Here is a 6,299-nt window from a genome sequence, read left to right as displayed (position 1 = left end):
TGGACAATTTACATTTTTGTAAATATTCATCCATTTTACTTAAATTATCAGTTTTGCTGGCATGTAATTGGGAAAAAAACTTCTAATAATTGCTTTAATTTCACCTTCATTGGTGGTGCATTTGCCCATTCACTTTTGAGACTGTTAATTTGGTTTTCTTCTTTCAAATCAAATTAACCAATGGTTTATCTATTTTATTATTTTTTTTCTAAAGCCAACTCCTAGTCTTATATATTATTTCAACGTGTGTTTTTTTTTTACTTCCAATTTCATTAATCTCTCCTTTTACTTTCAGGATTTTCATTACGGAGTTTAATTTTGTGGTTTTAAATTTGTATCTTTTCTAGCTTTGCTGTTGTTGTTGCATGTCCAATTCACTGATCTGCTCTTTTTCTCATTTAGAGATATATATTTTCCTCTAAGTACTATTTTGGCTGTATCCCACACATTTTGGTATGTTGTCTCATTGTTGTCATTCTCTTTTTTTCTGTAATTTATTTATTTTTTAGTTTTCAACATTCACTTCCATAAGATTTTGAGTTTTGAATTTTCTCCCCCACCCTCTCCTCCGTCCTCCCCAAGATGGTGTGCAATCTGATATAGACTCTACTTTTATATTCATATTAAACATATTTTCACATTAGTTATGATGCAAAGAAGAATTAGCACCAATGGGAGGAACCATGAGGAAGAAGAAACAAAACAAAACAACAAAAGAAAAGGAAAGGAAATAGTATGCTTCCATCTGCATTCAGACTCCAGAATTCTTTCCCTGGATGTGGATAGCATTTTCCATCATGAGTCTTTTGGAGTTGTCTTAGATCCTTGCATTGCTGAGAAGAGCTAAGTCTATCAAAGTCAGATATCGTACATTGTGGCTGTTACTGTGTACAATGTTCTCCTGGCTCTGCTCACTTCACTCAGCATCAGTTCATATCAGTATTTCCAGGTTTTTCTAAAGTCTGCCTGGTCATCATTTCTTATAGCACAGTAGTATTCCATTACATTCATATACCACAACTTGTTCAGCCATTCCCCAATTGATGGACATCCCCTCAGTTTCTAATTCTTGGCCACCACAAAAAGAGCTGCTATAAATATTTTTGTACATGTGAGTCCTTTTCCCATTTTTTTGATTTCTTTTGGATACAGTGTTGTCATTCTCTTTAATGAAATTGATGGTTTCCTTAATTTGTTCTTTGACTCACTCTTTTAGATTAGATTGTTTAGTTTCCAATTAATTTTTATCTATTCTTCCCCAGAACTTTTTTGAAAGTAATAGTTATTGCATTATAGAAAAAGTACATTTAATACTTCTGTTTTTATGCATTTATTGTGAAGTTTTTATGCTTTAACACATGGTCAATTTTTGTGAAGGTGCCATGTACAGCTGAGACAAAGATATACTCCTTTCTATTCCCTTTCTGTTCAAATTTCTCCAGACATTCATCATATCTAACTTTCCTAAGGTTTTATTCATCTCCTTAACTTCTTTCTTATTTATTTTCATCATTATATTTATCTAGTTCTGAGAGGGGAAAGTTGAAGGCCCCCACTAGTATAGGATTACTATCTTTCTTCCTAGAATCCATTTAACTATTCCTTTAAGAATTTGCACGCTATGCCATTTGGTGCGTATATATTTAGTATTGATATTACTTCATTGCTTATGGTGCCTTTGAGCAAGATGTAGTTTTCATCCTTATCTATTTTAATTGTCTATTTTTGCTTTTGCTTTGTCTGAGATCATGATTGCTATCCCTGCCTCTTTTACTTAAGCTGAAGCATAATAGATTCTACTTCAACCCTTTATTTTAACTCTGTTCGCATGTCTCTGTTTCAAGTCTCTCTCTCTCTCTCTCTCTCTCTCTCTCTCTCTCTCTCTCTTTTTAACCCTGAAAGGAAAAATTTATTGACAAATACCCAATATCTAGTTTAAGGAGAAGAAAGATCAATTTCCTTCTCTTTACTGTTCCCCAACAATTTTAGCCACAAATAATAAAACCTGATAAAAGGACACTACACAGCATATTTCCTACTGCATCTACTGCCTAACGTTTCTTGGAATGCAACCCCTAGGAGTTTATTTTTTGTTTGTTTGTTTTTTTTGTTAGGCAATTGGGATTGTGACTTGCCCAGGGTCACACAGCTAGTAAATGTTATGTGTCTGAGGCTGGATTTGAACTTAGGTCTTTCCTGACTCCAGGACCGGTGCTCTATCCATTGGGCCACCTAGCTGCCCCAACCCCTAGGTTTGGTAAACAGATACTGGTGTACCAGAACTTGCTTCTCTAGAGTAGGGAGAAAATTAAGGCTGAACAAAATAGGGTCACCTTGGGCTGGAGGGAGTATTCCTTCAGCCAGCGACATTTTATTGATATATATATATACAAGCAAACTGATTTTAATCCTGCTGCTGAGAGCCAATAAGGCACAAAACTTCACCCTCAAAATCATGCCCCACATCAGGCAGGGTAGTTGCCATGAGAAATAATGCCATATAGCATCATTTTGAAAATGGGAAAAAAAGTCTCAGAGCTCCTAAGAAATATTGATATTAGGAAGTTAAAATTCCAAGACAGATTCCTGCTAATCCAAATCAACTCTTTCATCCATTCCTATCCTGTCTTGGGAGAGGGTCCAGTCCTACTTCTCATTAAGTCTATTTTCTGAATTTATACCTACTGCAAACAATGGCAGGTACAGATTTACTGACCAATAACGTACAATCATTTGGGCTTATGCAGAAGTAGAATAGCTGGTAGGACAGGAGGACGAGCTGTTGTCACTTTAAAGTCACTTAAGAGACAGGTTTATCTCTCATCTGGTTATGATATTCCTTGCTGTCTAGAAGCCTTTGAGCTGATTACCTAAAAGTAGGAACCTGCTAGGAGCTGCTGCAGCAATTCAAAGGAGAACAGAGAAGCAAGTTTCACATACTCAAATGAAGTTAGAGAATGAGCTAAATAAACACACAAACTGGCAAAGGCATGCCGCCATGAGGGTTAAATGCAAAACTCAGCTTTAGAACCCCCAATTTCTTTATATAAAAAGATTTATAAACAAGTAAAGCCTAAGGTGTGGTGTAAGGCTTGCATTTCGGCTTCAGAGTTCCAAGACAATATTTCCCTAATATGAGACCAAAGCTATTTTGCTTTGCTTCATTTTGATTTTTGAAAAGTCTGCCACATTTTAAAAATAAAGATTTTCATTTTGTTAAAGCTTGAGCATTAGTGTAACAACCAGGCAGTTGCTAACTAGAGTCTCCTTTCTGGAAGGCACAGAAAAATGTCAGTTTCACAACCTGACAATCATTTTTTGGAGAAAAAAATAATCAAGCTAGTTAGAATCTTCTAGGTTACTTATAAGAGCTTTCAGAAATTGAGGGAAAGGAGAAGAGAAACAACATTTTGAAAAAGTTTGTTTCATAATTATACTTCTTTCCACTCCCAAATAGAAATCTATTTGGGCATTCAGCTAAACTATAGTGTTTTCCAAATGGGAGTTCATGCTTTGGCTTCTATTCCCAATGAGGAAGTTCTGTCCATTTAAATGCACCCCCCCCCCCCAGGAAGAATAGCACAGTGATACATTTCATCTATAGACTTCAGTGTAACATATCTGTGTATAAAACTTTTTTGTTCTCTATTTTACTCAAATCCAGCAGCAAGTGTCTATATATGTATGGATATGAATTTTCAAAACTGGACTCTGTCCATTTCCTGGTTTGAATGATAATTATATTGGTTTTTTCTGCAGAGTCGCTCATGATGAGTTGAGAGAGTTCTTGAACTCATTCTGTGGCAAAGTAGAACTCCAAAGGGCTCTAGAAAGGGGGGTGATCCTGCAGAGGTTTATTGCTGCTTCCTGTTGGTGAAGGAAGGTTGTCACTGCCATTCTCCCTGCCATCAACAGCTTTGGACTTTATGGTCCCAACTCGATCTTCAAAAGACTTGAGGTTGCAGAGTTCCTCATATCTCCAAGTTTCCTGCTGATAGCAGAGCTCACATTGGACAGTGCAACTGCAGTCTTCTGTCTTTCCTGGGAGAGAGTTTCCTGAGTCTTCTTGTAAGCTTCTGAATGGGTTAATTTCTCACTCAAGTCCTCAAGTATGCTGCTTGCTGAGAGATACATGTTAGAGACCTGAACACCATGCCAATTCTTTGAAAGATTCTGCTTCAATCCACCCAAGGGCGTCAGGCCCAGCTTCCTCTTCAGTTCGCCGTAGTGTCTTTCTTTGGCTGCCAGGACCTGCCATACGGTCACAATTTTTTTCTTCCACCTTAGTGAGTTCAGATCTGAGCTCTTCTTCCTCCGCCTCTGTCAGGCCTTTAGGAATGGAGGTCCTGGCAGTCCCTGTATCCACAGGCACATCTGATATGGTATCTGATAGCTGACCTTTGTTAGGAGAATTCAGGTTGAAATCTTGGTTGGTGGGATCCACGTCTGGGCTGTATGCTGGGCAAGTGCTGAGGCCAAGCCTGGTGTCTGTGGCTTCCACTTGGTGTCCAGAAGACTCAGAGACGCTGCAGCCACCATGACTGCACATAATCCCAGCCATGACTACTCACTTGCCCTTGCAGGGCCTGCTGTGCCCGGTCACCTCATGTCTCTTATAAACAACATATTGCTGGATTCTGGTTTCTAATCCATTCTGCTGTTCACTGCCATTTTATGGGTGAGTTCATTCCATTCACACTCAGTTATAATTACTGTGTACTTTCCCTCATCTTATTTTCTTTCTGTTTATCCTTCTCTTCTTTTTACCCTGTCTCTTCTCTAAAATCTTTTCTGCTTCTGATCACTGCCTTTCTTAATCTGCCCTCCACTTTCTCTTCTCCCCTTTCTCTCCTACTTCTTGTTAGGCAAGATAGATTTCTATACCCAGTTGAGTGTGTGTATGTGTGTATTTTTCTCTCTTTGAACCAATTTAAATTAGTGTGAGGTTCAAGCATTGCCTACCCCCTCCATTTCCCCCTCCACTATAAAAGCTCTTTCTTGCACAGCTCTTTTATGTGAGATAATTTTTCCCATTCTTCCCCTCCCTTCCTCCTTCTCCTAGAGAATCCCTCTTTCTTACCCATCCATTTTTTTCACATCACCCAAAATAATTGTCTCACTCCATGCCATCTATCTATGTAGTATCCTTTTAACAGCTCTAATAATGATAAAGTTCTTAGAAGTTACATGTATCATCTTCCCATATAGATATATGAACAATTTAGCCTTATTGAGTCTCTTGTGATTTCTCTTTCATGTTTACTTCAACCTAATTCTTGTCTGAAATGGACAAAGAAAAGTAGAAAACCCACATATATGAACAGTTTGGTGTAAAATAAATCAAACTCAAGAGGGAGGTGTGGAGTGGATTAAGGTGTAGAAAGTGAGATCTAGAGGAAGGACAATACCAGGGAGAGACTAGTCACAAGTAAAACAAACTTCTTGAGGAGCCAAGATGGAGTAGAGGCTGAAACCCAGTTGAACCCTCTCAACATTCCCCTCCAAATAACATTAAAATAATGTCAAATTATATCCTGGAATGGTAGAACCAACAAGAGGTCAAGGTGAGACATTTATTCAGCCTAAGACGACTTAAGAGGTTGGCAGGAGAGGTCTGTTACATCAGGGCAGTAGCTTATAGTGCAGCAGCAGTCTTTGGAGGCAGCTATAATAGCAGTAGCAGCAGTTTTGGGAACTCTCATCTCAAAGATGATAAGGGGGTCAGATAACTGGTCAAAAAGAGACTACGGGGGACCCTGACCTGACACTGGGTGCAGGATCTGACATTGGTTGGCAATCCTATTGCTCATATGCAGTTCTGAATCATAATTCCAGGGTGGAGAGGAACACTAGCACTTGTAGCTGCAGCGGGGGCCTTTCATGGGTAAAAACCAGAGTACAGACCAGAAGAGCAGTTACCACACTTCTACCTAGATCATACCACCTTGAAAGCACTGAAAACTTGCAGACCTCCAGAATTAGCTCTGAAAACAGCAGCACAAAAAAGCCTAAAGCTTGGGATAGTGCCCCCTGCATCCCAGGAGTAGAACCCAACTTTAACATTAAGTTAAAGGTCAAGAAAGAGGCTGGAAAATGAGCAAACAACAAAAAAAGAAACTGACCATAGAAAGTTACTATGGTGACAGGGAAGATCAAAACACAAACTCAGAAGAAGACAACAAAGTTAAAACAGCTACATCCAAAGACTCAAGGAAAAATTTAAATTGATCAGAGGCCAAAAAAAAAAAATTCCTAGAAGAGCTCAAAAAGGATTTTAAAAATCAAATAAGAGAGGTAGA

The 6,299-nt window shown here is 38.5% G+C and overlaps 1 pseudogene; it reads right to left on the bottom strand.

Moving 5' to 3' along the window:
• Positions 1-3,826: 3,826 nt before the first annotated feature.
• LOC114039823 lies at positions 3,827-4,561 on the bottom strand (annotated as a pseudogene).
• Between the last annotated feature and the right edge of the window lie 1,738 nt (positions 4,562-6,299).

Source organism: Vombatus ursinus, unplaced genomic scaffold (genome assembly GCF_900497805.2).
Source record: "Vombatus ursinus unplaced genomic scaffold, bare-nosed wombat genome assembly UNPS02012319.1, whole genome shotgun sequence".
In the NCBI taxonomy this organism is placed as follows: Eukaryota; Metazoa; Chordata; class Mammalia; order Diprotodontia; family Vombatidae; genus Vombatus; species Vombatus ursinus.
The sequence above is the reverse complement of the archived record's forward strand: the minus strand, read 5'-3'. Positions and strand labels throughout refer to the sequence as shown.